This window comes from Nothoprocta perdicaria, unplaced genomic scaffold (genome assembly GCF_003342845.1).
Source record: "Nothoprocta perdicaria isolate Ctin4 unplaced genomic scaffold, notPer1 scaffold_254, whole genome shotgun sequence".
Taxonomy (NCBI): Eukaryota; Metazoa; Chordata; class Aves; order Tinamiformes; family Tinamidae; genus Nothoprocta; species Nothoprocta perdicaria.
The window spans coordinates 682,258-700,131 of record NW_020455482.1 but is presented as its reverse complement, the minus strand read 5'-3'; positions in this window follow the sequence as shown (position 1 = coordinate 700,131).

Genomic DNA, 17,874 nt, shown 5'->3' with positions numbered 1-17,874 from the left:
ATTCAGTATCATAATTAGTGTGAATGACAAATAAAATGTTTGACAAGTAAGCACGTGGGCCTGGCGCGTTCTTTCACTGGGGAGAAAATAACTTGTCAGAGAAAAAGGATGAAAGATACTGATGATATGTCACAGCATCAAAAACTAGTTTCCCTATATTGACTTTTTTTTCTCCTTTTTTACCATAAAATGTCATTCTTCCTCTGTGGAGTGGCCTTCTATCTAACAGGACTATCAAAATAGGACTGAAATGGGACACTGGGTATATATAGGCTGAGTAATTGCATTATATCTTTGGCTTCTTGATTAAATCTGAGTATTCAAAGACTGTCGGTAGCTCTCATTTTTCTCCCTTCATCTTTTTCCACTCAGGTTGGATCCTGTTGTATGCTTATGAGCTGAGCCTTACTTCAAAAGCATCAAAACAATTTGAGTTAGTGATATTACTTATGAGATGCATTGGTTGTTTTTCTCTCTAAAGTAAATAATGAAGCAGTAGCATTAATGCAACATGGACACGGGGGAAATATGATGTCAAAATCAAGGGGAAAAAGTAGTTCGTATTGAAAGGTCAGTCTGAAAGCCTACCTATATCTATATGTACATATATGTACAATACACACACATTAAATATTTTCCAATACTGGCCCTACACAATTTATTGTCTTATGTTAAAGAAGCTTCAGTGGTGTCGTATCCTCCTAGGCAGTAAAGCATATATTAAGATTTACTTTCATCTGCCACTCTCAGTGAGAAACAAGCTATAAAACAAACTGTTAGAAATTCCCTGACACCTTGCCAGGTAGCACTGCATCTCTCGAATGATGATTCATGTGATCTTTTTAAGACTAGGGTCAGGAGATTAAGAGAGGCGCGTTACTGAACTCCAGATACTAACATTTCTAATCCAGGTGAATTAGCGCTCTTAATCATATACTGGTCAGAATCAGGCACCTCTAGCAGCCACTCTGATGTGGTCACTGGTAACTCTGCTCCATATGACCGTATGACCTTGACACAACCCCATGTCATCCTACCAATATTGCATTTATATTTTTTGCAAGGGTTTACCACACATGTTCTTCTCCTTACCTTCTGAAGCCAAAGAGGACTTCTCCAGAGGTGGATGATTGAGCACGTACTCATTCCTCACTTTAACACAACAGGGAGAGAAGCTACAAATAGTGAGAGTCAAAACAAAAGAAGACTCTACCCAGGGGCCTCTCAGCAGTTGTATTTGCGGCTAGTTTTTAAAATCATAGGGTGGACTGGAAGAGATCCCTTTTTGTACTGGAGAGCAAGCACAGGATTGCGATGGCCGCTCTGGCCTGATGTGCGTCCTTCCTCAATGCTGCTGAGACTCCCATCCCCATGGGAAGAGCAGTGCCTTGCTGGGAGCAGCAGCTTCCTGGGGCCAGCCAGGCCTCAAGGCCTCTGCAGGGCTGTGTCCTGGCAGTGGCRGCAGCACCACTTGCCCTGCAGGGCGCCCTGTGCAACTTCCCTGCTCCTTCTCCTGGCAGCTGGGAAAGGCTCGTGCAGCCCCACACCCCTGTCTGAGGCGAGGAAGGGGGAAAGGGCCCCAAAGGTGGAGGAGGCAAAGGCTGGAGGCTGCTTTTTGGGAGAGGAGAGGCAGGCAAGGGGGGATGCAAAAGACTCTTGGCCTCTTGTGGTGCCTCACAGCCGCATGGCCCCCGTGGCCTTTAGTTATAGATACGTTTGTGCCGGGTGCTCTCCCACACTGCTTTGTTTGGCTTGAACAATGAGGGGCATCCTGAAGCGAGGCTCAGGAGCAAAGCAGCTCATTGCATACCATCAGCCTGCAAGGCACCGTGCAGCTCAGCCCCGGTGTCCTAGAAAGGCAACGCACGTAGGTTGCCCCTGCCTTATGTGGCTTTTCCCCCACCTCGGAGGCTTGTCTCGCAACGCTTGCCTGGTGTCACGTGCCGTTTGCTGAGCCCAGGAGTGACGCCGCCTCCCCTGAGCAGCTCCTTATTGCTTTAGCATGTGCAGCCACAGGACTGACAGCAGACGTGCGCTATCTGCTCGAGGACAAATCTTACTCACAGCACCTACAGCTCATAACTCTACCACTGCTGCAAGCGCTAGGGTACTGGAAGACCTTGTAATGACACTGCGGTTTCCAGACATGACTAAAATATGACTCAGTCCAGCACTGTAAATGGGCCAAAAATATAGTTCAAACGCAGCCCCGTATCTTTTTACAACACTGGGCTTTGCAGATCTGTAAGATGATTTGGGAACATGTCTCAGCTATTACTTTAGGCACTGCCTTCTTMCCCCTTCTTTTCGCCGCTTAACTCTGCCGAGGGCTCACGGGAGCGCTGCCGCTGGGATGCCCTGCGGAGCACGACTTGCAGCGCGGGCAGGATCTCGGGGAAGGAATGTCCGAATTACAGCTCCTCGCAGCTCCTGCCTGCTGGGGGAGGGCGGCCCGGCGCAGATAAAAGCGCGTCTAACCCTGAGGAGAAGCAAAATAAAAGCACAGAACCGGCAGGTCTTCGCTGGAATGTCTAGCTACTGAATTAGGAAGCTTGTTTGCTGGTTTTAAGTTACAGGGACACCTAGAAGTCTCCCAGACTGGATTAGTCAGCACGAGTCACTGTCTGGGAATTGTTTGGGTTTGCAAGAGGAGGATAAAACAATTTAGAAAGAAAATCTAATACACAGATTTAAAACATAGCCTGCTTTCGGAGCAGGGAGGGGGTTAGCTTTGATTTGTGGGCTTTGCGGAACGCTGGCTCCTAAGGATAGGAAGGTTGTCACAGGAGAGAGAACCTGTTMGCTGCCGGTGCAGAACTGTTTGCTGTGGCACGTAAAAAACACCCCTGGCTGCTCCAGTTTCGGATGCCCCGAAAGCAGGAGCATCCGTAGCTGTCCTGTGGGCACTGGGGGGCAGCTACCCCTGCTGCCGTGTGTGAGGCRCCGGGTGGGCACCGCGGGGAGCCCTGTCCGAGGGAGCCTGCAGCCCCCGGAGCTCCCCCGTGGCTGCGGGTGCTTATGGGGACGCCAGGTGTGGGGGTGCTGGCTGCACTGCCCCGTCCCCCCTTTTCTCAAACCAGAAACCCAGGTGCCCAAGGAGTCCTTCCCACTGGGCTGATGCGCGGCTGATTTCCACTGGGACAGCACAGTCGCTGCGTCAAGCCCCTGTAGCCAGGGACAAACTTCATTGTCCCTCCCCTAAGTGTTTATGATGAAGAACTGCTCTGAAATAAGRCAGTGCAGGTTATTATGGTTTGTGTAAAATTGCAACTGAAATCTGGAGGTGAGGAGAGGGTGATATTATTAAGCGAAATTCCCCATTCCCTTTCTTCTCCTATTTTGCTCTCACCTCTTCCACCAGCACCTCATGTTTCTGCAGCCTCCTGCTGACCTCAGAGCCCAAAGATTTCAGGCCAGGGCACACAATTTTAGAATATGTATGATCACAAATGCCAGTAGGTCCATCCCAAGGCTATTACGATATGGGGGCTGGAAGAGGGCAAGGGCAGTTGTTCTGTTTCAGCGCGAGAAGTAACATTTTCAAAACTCTCTGCACTCAGCAAAAATCATGTGGTCCCAAAATAATGTTCAGTCACAACCTTTTGAAAATGCTGAAACCAAAGTGATCTGGGTTGCCAAAGATTAGGGCCTGCCAGCTTAGCTGGGGCTTCCAAGCTCCTCGCTCTGTGGGAACCAGGCCGGGCTGCTGCTCAGCAGCTACAGGGATATCACTGGGGTGAGCAAGCTTGTTCCACCAAGAGCAGCAGGTTCATCACAGGTATTTTCCAACCAACAGCAGGTAGGAGTGASGAAAGTTCTTCCTAGACAGGCCTCCTGGCTGTCGTTCAGTGCTGCAATCTTAAGGGCTCACTTGGAAGACCTTGAGTGCTAACAATGTTAGGTTGGTTAGTTGATGCAGACTAGATGTATTAAAGTAACCTAATGTGTTAATCTAATGTGTTAAAGTAGCAGAGAATTTGTATTCTTCTCCTATTCCCTTTGAAATTAATAAGATGTCTCTGTGATGACCTATAGTTCTTATCCTTCCTGGGTCTCTTTGCATATCACCTTTCGGGAAATCCTTATGTCCCTCCCCAATGCTAGGTAGCCAAGCCTGACACTTTCTGCTTTCTAAAGTCACATTAATTCTTCTTCAGACACCATTTTTGGGGGGTTGCACTTCTCTTAAGTTCACCTGAGGATAAAGTTAATAAATGGGTAGTAACTTGTGAACCTGTCGGCCAAGCAGACGTGCATTTGTCCTATGCACAGAGTATAAYAGACCTTAAGGCTGTCAGGCTACCCTGTGTTTGTGAGCAGCCTATAGCTGAATTGGTATTTGGCTTCAATCCATCTCTGCAAGGTCTTCTTTCCTCCAGYACAGATACTTGTCAGTGTTCTTCCTCACCCTTCGGAGGTGGCTTTTTCTCACATTTGTTTGCTTGCACAAACTCCTCAAGTCCCAGATCAAATCAGTCCATAGGATAGGAGGAGGACATCCAACAGGATGGGAGATGAGGAAGGAATGAAAAGGAAGAAATGTAGAAGTGTAGAAATGTAGAAATGTAGAAGAATATCATGAAACAGAGTTTGAAAGGTGACACTGTAGGTATATAGCCACTTTTCAAAAACATGTTGTTTTCCATCCATGCCTCAAACACTGGTCTTCGGGCCATTGTTTGTTGTTACATCTCCATTGCTCCCTGTCTCACAGAGCTGACCATTCCATGACTCTTCAGTGCCTGCTTATCAGATTTTAAAGCTTTGCATCATTTGTCCAGATCTTGCAGTACCTTCTACACAATTAAATCAAATGGTCAAAAGGTTCCCAAGCCTCCATTCAACAGATGTGGTTGCATTAAAGATGAGAAAAGGAGTTACTCATTGTTGAGGTTCTCTGCTTGGGAGTGGTGAATTTTGCCACTCTTCAAGTCTTTCAAATACAAYCAATGGTGCACACAGAGAAGGGTGGGTGGAAGACAGAGAGCCCTGCAGTGACTTCCATGAGGAATATTTTTGACCATCGGCRACAGTATCAGCCAGCATATTGAGGTTTGCCTCCCACAGGAGTCTTGGTGGTTTCAGCAACACAGCTGGGCATGAGGGAGAAGTGAGTTGTGTTTGGGCTGTCTTGAGAGGAGGGGGGATATGTCAAATTTATTCCAGATCTTTAAATAAGCAAAATTACGTTTCCTTGTTCCTATCCTTCCCRCTTGTACTTTGCAACTTAAAAAGAAAAAAACAGTTCTAACAGAAAAAAAAAAAAAAAGAGGGAGAGAGATCTGTTAAAAAGAAGTCTTTTCATGTGTCTATGAAAGAGGTGTGAAGAAATGAGTAGTGCCCAGGGACTGATTCCTCCTTCCAGTGCAGGAAGCTGTAAATAGCTGAAAAAGGGAAAAGTTCTGAAGCTTTGTTTCTATCCCTGATAAAATAAACAAATCACCATATGTTAGAGCAAAACCATCCTAGGAACTAGGTTATTCCCTGTAAAGTTACTGGAAAAAGATGCTGTAAAGAGAAGAATAACCCCAACTTCTTACAGTGAGTGCATGGCACCTTTCAGAATTAAATTCCTTTCTTTCCTTGTTGGCACCACAGTTCACACACTGTTTAGCRTCATGAACTCCCAGTTGCTGGTAAGACGCATCATTTAAAACAAACACAACTCCCACGAGTTCCTTATCTCCTTGTCAGTTGTTATGATGCTCTATTAAATAGAGATATTTCTGTCCTTGCCCCCCTTTTCCGTCTGTTGGAACTGCTCTCTCTCTACTTCTCCCACCCAATCGTGCTCTTCCATCTCCTCTGGCTCATATCCATCCCTCAACAGTCTCATCAGAGGTGTTTCTTTTTCATATGAATGTGTGTGTGTTACAGACACCTGACAGCACAATGAGGGGCTAAATTCCCTCCACTGCAGTGCCTGGTGCCCAGGCACAGCTGCTATTCCAAAAGGTAGCCTTATGCTTGACATAGCTCAGCACAGTGACTAAGGATTTTTCCCTGGTTCTCCCACTTGCTGAGGGCTGAGGGAAATCTCTTCCTTCCTGTGCCTCAATTTCCCCATGTGCAAATGGGTGGTGAGAATGACCTTTGCAAAGAAGCACTTTGGGCTCCACTGATGAATAGGTCCAAGGAGAGGCCCATTGTTGTTATTGTTGTCTGCCGTTTCAAAACATGCTCGTAAATCATCTCCGAGGGATGGCAAAGCAAGTTTCATTGGCTGGCTCTGGAGCTAGGTGACTGAACAGAGAAGAATTYCCTTCTTTGGCATTTTCCCCTAGTTTTAATAACTTTGAACTCTTGCTTTAGATCTTGTTTACATTAGGCTGGTTTAGTAACTGTATGTCTCCCTCCAGCAATTGTCTCCTTCTTCCCCACCTTCCTCAGGTATTTGATTTAGGTACCAAACAACTGACTCAGGTCTTCCTGGAGAATGGCTGAGCCGGGGTGTATGGAAGAGGGAATTATTTTTCCCTGTTTGCAAGTGGAGGAACTTAACAGGGGGAAAGAGGTGGAGGTTGTGACTGTCATGGATGCGGGCCCTGGGAACATAAAAATCTGGGCTGTTACCACACCCATTTGGCCTCCTGATGAAATTTCAAATACAAACTGTACTGACGGTCTGTGCTAAAAATGTTCAGGTCAGAGGATTTTAATGGCTCCTTCTAGCTTTTCAAGCTCTGAAGTGATGAGGCTGGCTTTTAGGCGTAGGGAGGGAAAGGGAAACTTCTTTGAAAGCAGCAGGTCACTCAAAGCTAATGCTGCCAACAGACACACTRGTGTATTTATCGCGGTGCAGCTTGTGGCACTTGGTCTGTGCTAGGAATAGAGTAACTCTTCTTCTGGGGTTTGTTTCTGAAGGCTCTGACAAGCAATGGGGTCAGTCTCAGCCTAGCCTTAGGTGTCCTGCCAGAGCAGGACTTCTGTAGTGTCTCACTACAAGCACAGGTTGGAACTGGTACCATGGTCTTCCTGCTGCATGCGGAGCCCTTAGTGCAAGGTGAGAAGAGCTGCCCACTCCTCTGCAGCTACATGGTGTACGTTGCTGCAGGGATAAGCACCAGCACAAGGACAGCGATTCCAGCTGTCTCCGGTGGGGCTCCCACTGCCTTTGAGAGCTCACCAAAGATGGGAAACAAGGGAGAGAACTTTAAAAACTTCAGGAACAGAGCTGCTGTCTAAAGTACATGGAGGCTATACRGCCAAAGAAGAGGGGACGGGAGAGAGGGAACGAGGAGGACCAGTGGGCTGCAAAAGCAAGGTGGACACACGCTGGGAGAGCCACCCTGAGGGGGAGGCAGCCTCTCCCTGAGGGTGCCCAGGCTACGTGGGACGGCCCCGCTGGAAGCCGCCGCGCTCCGCGACGCCCGCGGGGCCTCGCAGCAGAGCGGCGCCCAACGGCTCCCGCGCGGCCGTTAACGGTGAGCGCGCGGCCGTTAACGGCTCCCGCGGCTCCCGCGCGGGCCGCTAGAGGGCGCCCCCGACCCCCGCCTCGCCGCTCGCCTCCCCCCCCTGCCCACATGTGGGCGTTAACCAAGCGCCCGCCGCCGACGGGCGTTAAACGCACGGTGGTTAAAACCTCGGCCCTTGCAGCAGGGCCCTGCGCTTTGCTGCCCACCTGGGTGCTCTTTGATACCCTCTCGAAACTCTTCGGGGAGAGGGCAGCGTTCACTTGGTGCCTGCCAGCTTAGCAGACCATTTCTTGCTTCATATGGTGCTGCCCTGCTGGGTGCAAGTGTAGAAGGTCCTTATATAAAGTTTTAACTAGGCGCTGGGCTCAAGGGGAGAGCTCAAGCAGGAGCGCGAGCTGCCCCGACCGCCCAGGGCCGCGACTGAGCGCGACCAGGAGGGCTGGATGAGCATCAGGGGTAGCTCCAGAAAGAATAACTGCGCGCTTTTCCCTCTGACAGAAGGGAAATTAAGAAGAGCCATTGACCTCGTCTGCAAGACATTTTCGCCTACTGTGTTCATTGCTGCTGGATGAGCTTTTCAAAGCCATGCCAAGGGTGTATATAGCTATGTATCTCCTGTGAAAATGGAACGCGTCCATCTGGCGTTTCTTTGGAAGTTTCAGCTACTTCATCCTTTCTTCACTCTTTTTTTTTTTTTTTTTTCCTGTCTGGGAAAAAGTCTGTTCCCCACTCTGCCACCTTGTGGGGCACTTGAGCAGTACAACTCGGGAAGGATGCCCTTGGAGCAGCCCGAAACGTTGGGAGGGACATCAAAACGTTGCCGGGGAGGTGAAATCCAAGGAAGAAAAGGCTCAGGAGTAGGGCTGAGATGAGAGGGATTATCTACAAGCTCACAGTAACTGCAGATCTCTAACTCTAAAGAAAAGAATTATTTTCATACTTAGCTTTCCAATAAGAGGCTTTTCTAATTTACTGAATGTAGTCCCGGTTGTATTATATCTTTGGGCCTGGACCTTGTGATTGTGGCCCATTTAGAAGGAAATCCTGATCCTTCCAGACAGATTAGCTAGTTGAGAATGTACCAGTCATGCAACCAAGCAAATCATCAGCAGACAGATCCATAAGTGTTCATGAGGGATAAATTTGAAGAAGTCATGACCAAAACTGTCAGGAGCTGTAAATATATCCCTATGGGAAATAGTTCAGAAGAGCTTCTCATTGCCACATCAGAGACCTGGATGCTTTGAAAATGTTGTAAATTGACTGTAATATGAGGTTCAAAGCAAAGAGGCTAGGTTGTCTGCAATATTGTGTTATGGCTCTAATCTCAGCAATGCATCAGACGACTTGGCGGACTGATTGGAAGCTTTCTGTTCCTTAAGAAAGCCAATTCCTATCCATTCAACAAATATTCAAAGTATTAGTACTCAGTGTTTGCCTCCTGTTCYTTCACATCCAAACTTTTGGAGTGCCAAATGCTTTGTGTCTGATCCATGGGCCTCACTGAGCCCTGTGACGACATGGATCGAACAGTTTCCAGGTACATCTGATGCAATGCTTGAGATTTACGACTTTTTTTCAGTGGAATTCAAATTAATCTGAAGATCATAAGAAAGTACCAGCTAACAACCTGGTACCAGCTCACAACATTTTATCTTCTACAAGTTTGTCTTTATTTCAAAAGTGAATGAATTACCACTTCACTGTGACGATAGCAAGTGTCAAATCCACCTAAGTTCACTGTTCCAGGTGGCAAAGACAGGATCAACAATAGCAGATGTTTTTACAATAAATCTTGTCTTTTTGAGAAAACTTTGACCTAGGTCTTAACATATTTTAAATTCTATACTCAAGTTGTAGACATTCAGACATAGAGGTTGGATTCTGACCTGCATCTAAGAAACACTTTAGGGAGACTCAGTGGCAAGTTTGATATAATTCAATTCTTGCAAAGAATAGCAAAGTTAAACTGTTTGAAAAAATAGCGAAATTTGTTTTTGTTGATCAAAATCAGAAATTCTGTTCTGGTGGATAATGATGGGGGCCCAAGGATCCTAATAGGCCTTAATGGCCTTGTCAAGCCTCATGAAGCCTCACCTGGGGTCTCCACCCTACCATTGCTCAGGACCCCATTTCAGCTCAGTTCAGTCCCTGCCCTGCAGGTGCCCTGTCCCCAGCCCTATCTCTGTCTGCTGGGTGGACTTTGGCCACGTACCATAGCCTCGTCTCCAGACCTGTCCCCAGCCCCATCTCTCTCCGCTTCTGACTGGGTCTCCTAGATGGCTCCCAGCCTGGTTCACCCYTGTTCCATGACAGGGGCTGTCACCATTTCCACCTGCCATGGTAAGGGCAGATGGTGTCCAATGGTGAGGACACAGCCTGTGATGGGGTCACCCTCATGGCACTCAGGTATCAGCTGACCTTCATTGTGTCCTGATATAAGAGCCTGGATATCAAAAATCACAATTATATATATATATGTATATATAAAGTCAAGAAAACAAGTTCTTATTTCAATAACAAAGATTTGTGGTGAAGTCCAGTCATTGTTGCTGTTACAGATACCTGTGTTTCATTGAAAGTGCACCACAGTTAGCACTAATGACAGTGCGCTTGGAGCTTCTGGAGAGGAGTCAAGGACTCACTAGAAATTAATGGAAACTTCTACTGAGTCTTCTMCAAACCCATGAGTCTTCTGCTCATGGCCTGGCTGGGCCCTCCTGAGGCAGCTCGGAGGCAAGAGCGGCAGGGCTGAGTGAGAGAAGCTGCTACTGCAGGGACCCAAGTTCTTCTCAGGAGTTTGCTTGTCTCCAGGCAAACTATCACCTTTCCCAGTGATTACATTTCACTTTAAACTAAGATTTATGAAATCCTAAAAAAAATAAAAATGTGTAGAGCTACACAGTAACAAACAAAACAATTGTAATGAAAGAAAGCTGTCATCTTAATGAAATACTGATTTAGCAGTTTGAAATTGTAAATGGAAATACTATTCATGCTGTCCAGAGAGGTTGTAGAGTCTCCTCTGGAGATAATCAAAACCCACCTGGATGCCGCCCTGTGCCCCGTGCTCTGGGTGTCCCTGCTGGAGCAGGSGGGTTGCACTAGATGATCTCTAGAGGTCCTTTTCCACCTCAGCCATTCTGTGATTCTGTGATTCCATTATCCCAAATTACATTATTTATTTAYTGAATTGCAAAAATCCATGAGATTAGCCTGTGGTCTTCAGTGAAACTGAAGTAAAAGGTGTTCTGAAAAATCTTTCCATAGACTGCCCAGGAAAGTGGTGGAGTCGCCATCCCTGGCACTGTTCAAGAAATGTGTAGATGGGTTGCTTAGGGACATGGTTTAGCAAGCACGGTATTGAGGAGTTTACCACTAGACTCAATGATCTCAAAAGTCTTTTCCTACCRTAATGATTCTATGATTTCTGCAAGATCCCTGCTGCATTTTCTGCTCGGTTCCAAAGTGTATCCCCAGAGCTAGTAATCCGTTGTTTCTGATACATTTTGCACTATGGAAAGGCAGGACATACATTTCCTAGGTGGCCAGCCAGGATGCCTATAGCCAAAATTTAAAAGACAAACAAACAAACACTCAACTGATATATTCTGCTTATCTCAAACACTGGTACAGACCTACTCTTGCAAAGCAATGTGCTGCCCAGCCACATAAGCTAGGTTGCATTTCTCTCGGTAGCATGCAGGTGGATGCTGTGTTTCACTGCCACACTTCACTTGTAATACTAACCAATTCCAGATGTAGGTGTAGTTGTACTAACATGTGCATGAAATCAGGCATACAGACTTCGGCTTGATCTGGGACCTCAAAAGAAAAGCTGTAGAATGAAGCAGGTGCATTTTCTCAAGTCCACATGTTTTCATGGGASGGAATATAGCCTTCTTGTGGTAGAATGAAACTAACAGACACAGATTTAAATACCTCCTGCATATGAAATATCTCCTCTCTCTTACTTGGGTATATCTGACTTCAAAATATAGTAAGCTAAATTTCTCAGAATCATTAATGCATAGGGGAAATCTTCATAGCTCCCCTAAGAGTTAGATATGCATGAACCATAATTTTAAGCATTATAAGTTCRGACGACTATATAATAATTAGGAACATCTATTACAACTAGCAAGCACCATACAAGCATGCAGGCCTGGGCAGCTTCTCCATCAGAAGTTTCCAGAAGTTTCCAGAAGTGCTGAGGTTCCTACATGGAAATGCTGCCGACCTGGGCCATCTGCACCCAGCCAAAYGGCCCCTGGCTGTGCAGCCCTGTCTGCAGATGTGTTGTCAGGATGTTTTTTCTTTCTTTTGAATTTGACAACTGTCAACCCTGTCTTAACACACAGCCTCAAAGAGAGAATGGTTTTCTCACCAACACAAAGAAAATTTGAGAAATGAGGAATACTGCACTGACTCCTGGTGGAGGCGGGCAGGAATGAAAAGAACCCATTGGCAGGCCTGAAACATGTACCCTTTGCATGTATTATTTCATTGTATTTGGGAGGCATTTCTGATTAAAAAAAAAAAAGGAAGAAAAAAAAAAAAGAAAAGAAAAAAATAGAGTATAATTAAGTAAATAATGTTTGTAGTTTAACCACGGATAGAAGTCTGGTCCAAAGCCTGAGTGTCCCTAGGGTGAGTTGATCACCCTCATCAGGCTCTGGGAARCAAAAGATCTGTATCTCAACAAAAATAAAAACAAAACAAGAAAACAAACCAAAAACCAATGGCAATAGAGCAGAGGGGCAAAAGAAAAAGGCTTTGATTAAAAGGATAGAGGTTGTCTCCAAAGTCAGAGACAAGAATGGGTTGAAGTGATTCCTGAACATGCAGGAGCGGGAGAAGCCTGAGATACTGCTGCGGTCCAATTGAAGAACTGGGAAAACAGAAACTCCTAGCAATGCCTGGAGTGAGGAATGGCAATAGGGAAGGGCTAATTTTGAGCAGAGGACCAGCAAGACTTGACAAAGTCAAACTGGATGGAAAGTGGGGAAGGAAGGGTGCAGCCCACGACAGACCCAACCAAAGAGGACAGGCCTTCAAAGAGGACTGAAATAATAGTAATAATATATTAGGAGTTAGTCACTGCCTGTTTTGCTGTTTATCTACCTTTCTTTTCTCCCATTAATATAAAACATTGTTTGTTAAGCTCACTGAGTCACGTTTGCTAATGAAGAAAATTGGCTTGCTGAGCACCAGGCAGATCAGTTTTAATTTTCCCAGGTTTTTGGAGGGAAATCTGAGCTGGTGTTTTAGAAGTGACCCCGAAGATTTGAACTCAGCTCCTTGTTGCCAGTCAAGTCTTGACAGAAGGGTTATACAAGGAAATGAAGATTATCTGGCCATTCCCTGCCCAAGACCCCAAACAGAAGCTTCGGCTTCTTTCTTAAATACTGGCTATGTAGGATCCCGTCAAAACAATTCATTGGACCTTTTTTGTGTGTTTTCCTTAGCCAAAAGCACAGCAAAATCTGTTCATGCTCAGCTCTGAGCACGTTTTCAAGAARCTGCCAGTGAGCAGGAGGCAGTGTGTGGCTGCAGCATTTGCTCTCCTGCAACCTGCCACAGGGGAGCACGACCAAACAGCCGCCACTGTGGCCGCTTGCACAAACCCAGAGCCAGGAGCGATCCTCACGCCAGGCTCAGGTTCAGCCTGCTCACCTCCTGGGCATCCCTCTGCGGAGCAGGCTGGATCACAGGCGTCCTTCCAGGATGCCTCAGCACTTCTTTTTTCAGTCAGAAGAACAGTCCTTCACCAGCAGCATGCTGGCAGCACAGTTCATATATTCACTAAAGAAAAAGGATAAAATGGTGAAAATATCCAAAAGAAGAACTCCACTTCGCGCTCAGCACTGCTTTAAGCCTCCTCTTTATGCCTGGGGAATCTCATATGGATTTCAGGCTTCTTTCCCTGACCCTAGGTCATGCTTGCCTGCCTGAGAGAAACGGGCTGCAGAAAAGCACCAGAGAGGGAATCCAGTAAGTGGATGTGTGAGGTCAACTGCATGCACCATGTTGCAGCCCTGTGCTGGGGATGAAAGAGAGCCTTTGCCCACCCAAACGCCAGTGCTAACCCGGAGCTGCCTCTCGCTCCCAGTACCGTCCTGGAACTCCCTTTCCCCGTGTCACACTCCCTGGATGCTGGGGGTAACAGCCCTGTGCTGCACCTTCAAGGGCCTGCTACGTAGAGAGCACCTTGCAGCATTTTCTCTGGCACGCAGCCCCCGTGACACACAGGAGGAAAGCTCCTGACTTTCACCCCTGCAAGTGGAGGCAGGGTGGATCCTTCCTGCTTCCCCTTTGGCTGCCAGCAGCYGAGTGTTTTAGCCCTGCTTCTGATGGATTCACCCAGGCTGGTTTCAGCCTCAGCCCACGTTGCRATCGAGTCCCCAGGAGCGCATGGCAGAGGCTGGAGGCTTTGCTGTTTGTTCAGTTCTTCACTGTTYGCCCTGCTGGCAGCCGGCCTCACTGGGGCTTGGCTTCTGAGACTTGGCTGCTGAATTTGCACCCCTCTTTCTTTTGTGAGCCTTGGCCCTGTGAATCGGGAAGATTGCCCCCGTGCTGCTGCTAGAGCTCAATCACAGGGTTTACACACGTTTGAGAGTCTCCTGTTCAAGCAGTGATAACACCGAGTTCATGTGTTTGCTCAGGCACAGAAAGGGCTCTGACGCTGGTAACTCTATTATTAGGGTTATTACTAGGGCACGAAGCAAACCTTGGAAAACAGAGAAAAAAGGAACATCACCAAATGTCAAAATACAGGTCTTTGAAGTGGAATGGYATGTAAAATTTATTGTCTTGGTAATGAGGGAAGGTCAAGGGTTTATAAGGCAAGAGATGGGATGGTTCATTCAGCCAGTGAGAAAATGTGCATGGAGTTTTGACAAGCTTGGTTGAAAGGTGCTCACRGCACAGGCCGAAGCACTCAGAGGATTTCGTTTAACCACCATGGCAGCCAGTGTCCTCGCTAATATCCTTATTGCTACAATTGCTTCCAATGGTTTTCTAGCAGCCGCCTCTCCAGTTCTGCCTGAAAAACCACAACTCCTAACAGGTAAGATGTGCTTCAGGATCCCCATGACATCTCACAGAACATCTCAGCACAATACCAGTCTGCTATCAAGGGTGCAGCTTAAAGCAAGCAGGTATAAAGAAGGAGATCACAGATGTAACTCAAAAGTATAGAGAACGTTTTCTTTCTTTGTATTATAGTAGGGATAACTAAGATACAGAGCAAGATATTCTCAGGTGAAGTTACAGCCACAGTCCTACAGATGTGTCTAAAGAGCTAGGTCGCCAAAGTTGTTGYACTCATTTTAATAAAGAACAGCCTTTTTATTCTGCGTGTTAAGGCTGTGTGCTTTGCAGCAAACTCTGCCACTGAGCTGGGCTAGACCTTTCGTTAAGGGCAAAAACCTGCAGAGAGAGCAGACTAAGGAGGACGATTTGATGCAAGGTCCGGGTGAGTCCTAGATGCTGTTTTGTACGGGACGTTTAAGAAGGTGATAACACTTCTTTTCTTTCTTTTCTCAAACCAAGCTCCAAGGCAGACGGCAYTGGAGATGCCTGCAGCTGAGGAACAAGTAAGGACACTGAAGATTTGGTCAGCGTTTGACGAGGCACAAAAAAGTGCCAGTCCCGTGGGAGACCGGATTATAGGTGGAGTCAAAGGTAACTGCCAAAAACTGCTCCATCTGGAGGTTTGCAAATCTGCTACTCATTTTAGGAAGTGTTTTATATAGCCTATTATTTTTATGCCTGTTTCTATAATGCAGTAACAAAAAGTAGCAAGTACCTTTTTGAATAAGGTAAAGTGTTTGTTTTTTTTTTTTTCCTTTTTCTTTTTTCCCTTGATTGTTGTTTGTAAATGTGTTCTTCTAAGGAAAGGGTACAAGGATGTTTGAATGTTGTGGGAAAATTTTCTGGGAAGGAGATGGAGAACAACAGAACTAAAGGAAGTTCTCTCCTTATGCACAGCAAAACATCTTGATTTTAGTTTAAATGGAAATGACGAAATTTGTGTATTCCAAAGACCTTCTGCGCTAGAAGGTCTTGCAGCCATGCAAGGTCTCAGAGATTTAGAGATACTTCTTTCTGAAGAAATTAAAAAATGGAGAGAAAAGCGAGCTGGAAAAACCCTGCCGTAAGCAATATGTCAATTCAGACTTTTCTGGAGTGTTGGGAGTATTTTAATGGCACCTCATTCATTAGTATTGGTTCTGCATGTTTTATTTCTAGTGCATTTTGCCATGTCTTTCAACGCTAGTGACTCAGTATGACTCAAATACTTAAGAGATAAAGATAATATCTGCAAAGCATAGGTCAGGTTTCAGTGTAATTGGAAGCAAAAACACACTCAGGGGGAATTTAATCAAGAAACAAAGCCACAAGCCACAAAATTTCCATTGACTTCTACTTGCACCAGTGATCTTTTGCTTTTAGGTCCCGGAGGGGTAAATCATTTTCCTTTGTAACGCTTTTGAGATCATGTTCTAGCTTCAGAAATTGCATGTTACATAACCTGACCAAAGTATACCTTAAGCATCATGCTAATTGTAAATGACTGTTTCCTCACTGTATTCTAGTGTGTTAGATTAACATTCTGCTGGCTAAGATATTATACATGGGTTTAAGTCTTCCGTCATAAGCTCATTTAGTGCAAGTGCAGTATTTATCCATAGTCTTGTTGTGAAACTTCTACACAAAAAAAAAGCACCAGGGAGTCTAGTTTAACTTAATGGGAGGTGAAAGTGTGCAAATAGAAGCAACAAATGRAATTTATTTGCAAGGCTCAAGTTAACCTTGCTGTTAACTGGTTTTGTTTAAAGAAAAATGAAAGCCTGGAAGCATTTGAGCATTGCTCTAAATTATAGCACGAACATCCTGCTATGAGAAGCAGCAGTAAATGTTGCTTAACCATAAGCCATATAAACTCTCAATTACAAACCGCCCAGCTACCCAACAATCCAAAAACAGAGGCATTTGCAACTTTCTCAGGTCAAGTTTAGCAGATGTCTCAGTATTAGGGAATTTTATCTGATTTTTATGCCTTCTCTTTATATACATGCTATACATGCCTTCTCTTTATATACAGGCTATAAAGCCTGTCCACTTTACAGACAGCTGGATTGGCGTGTGATGATCATGTCACTGACAAAGCTGCTCCATCACCCAGTAGCATTTTTTGTAGGTGTATTTATTGTGAGCAGAGGGCTCTGCCTGAATTGATCTAAGTTTATGTCTGGGGCATTCAGATCATCTTGTAAGTATTTCTATACCTGAACGATTTCAGTGACCCTTCAGGACATCAAACTACCTTCCTGGAGCCTCAAGTCAACTCTGAGTATCTTGGAAGGCAGCTTTTGTGCAAGTAAAAAGCAAAAAACCCCAAGCTAGGATGTCTACTAGCCATAAGTGAAATACAGAACAAATGCCTAAAGCTGAAAATAAGTGTGTGCAAGATCAAGCAGAGTCCCAGACCCAAACTAATGCCTTATGTAAAGCTAGGTACTTGCAGCTGTGGTGTTGCTGTTGGTTAAAACACACTGTCACTGTCTGTGCATAGCCAGGAGCTAGTGGTTTGACTGCTTGTGAAGAAAACAGCATTTGGGATCAAATCCTTCTGTCTGGATCACAGAGGTGACACAAATTTCCAAAAAGTGTCCAGTTGTCAAGGTATTGGGTAAATCTCAGTGTACAAGTAATAAAACGTTCATTCATCTGCCAAGAGGTCTCCTGTCCTCACTAGGAAGTCTCCACAGCTCAGTGACTCACACCCTAAACAAAGATGTAACAGATGCTGAGAGAGAAAAGGACCCTGAGGGGACTTAAAGCAACACTGCTTTTCTATAAAAGCTAACCGTGGGGAGAGCCAGCTTTGGTGATTTTATTCTTGGGAGTATCTCCACAAGTGCTGAGTCATGCTGAAGTGGTCAGGAAGCAGAATCACCATCTTCCAGATGAGCAGTTTCTAACTGTAATTCCATTTTGTGTTTCAGCTTATGCCAAAATATACGGGAAGAGAGTTGAAATGGTGAGAACAGGCAGTTGTGTGCTTTCCCTGATTTGCTGCTGTAGTCGTGTAATACCTGCAAGCTCTTCTTGTGACTGTTCAGTAAAGTAGGCGGTGAGTTTTGTGTTTCCTGGGTTGCTGATATTCTCAGTTTCCAGAGGCTGCCTCACCAACATTGCCCCACAGATGTATTGTTCCTGGCCAGGAAGGTATAAGTGAAGATCCATCTGATCATCCAACCGAACGGAGCAAGGGCCTGCTGGAAATAAAGCCTTCACCTGGGAAGAGCCTCTGGAAGCCTGCATCGCCAATCTCCTGGAAAATTAAGAGAGATGGGACTTAGAGTGATGCTCTACCTTGCCTAGCTTATTACTGGATCATGTTTGTACCATAGCAAGACATGCAGAAGGTGCTAGAAATCCCTAAGCAACA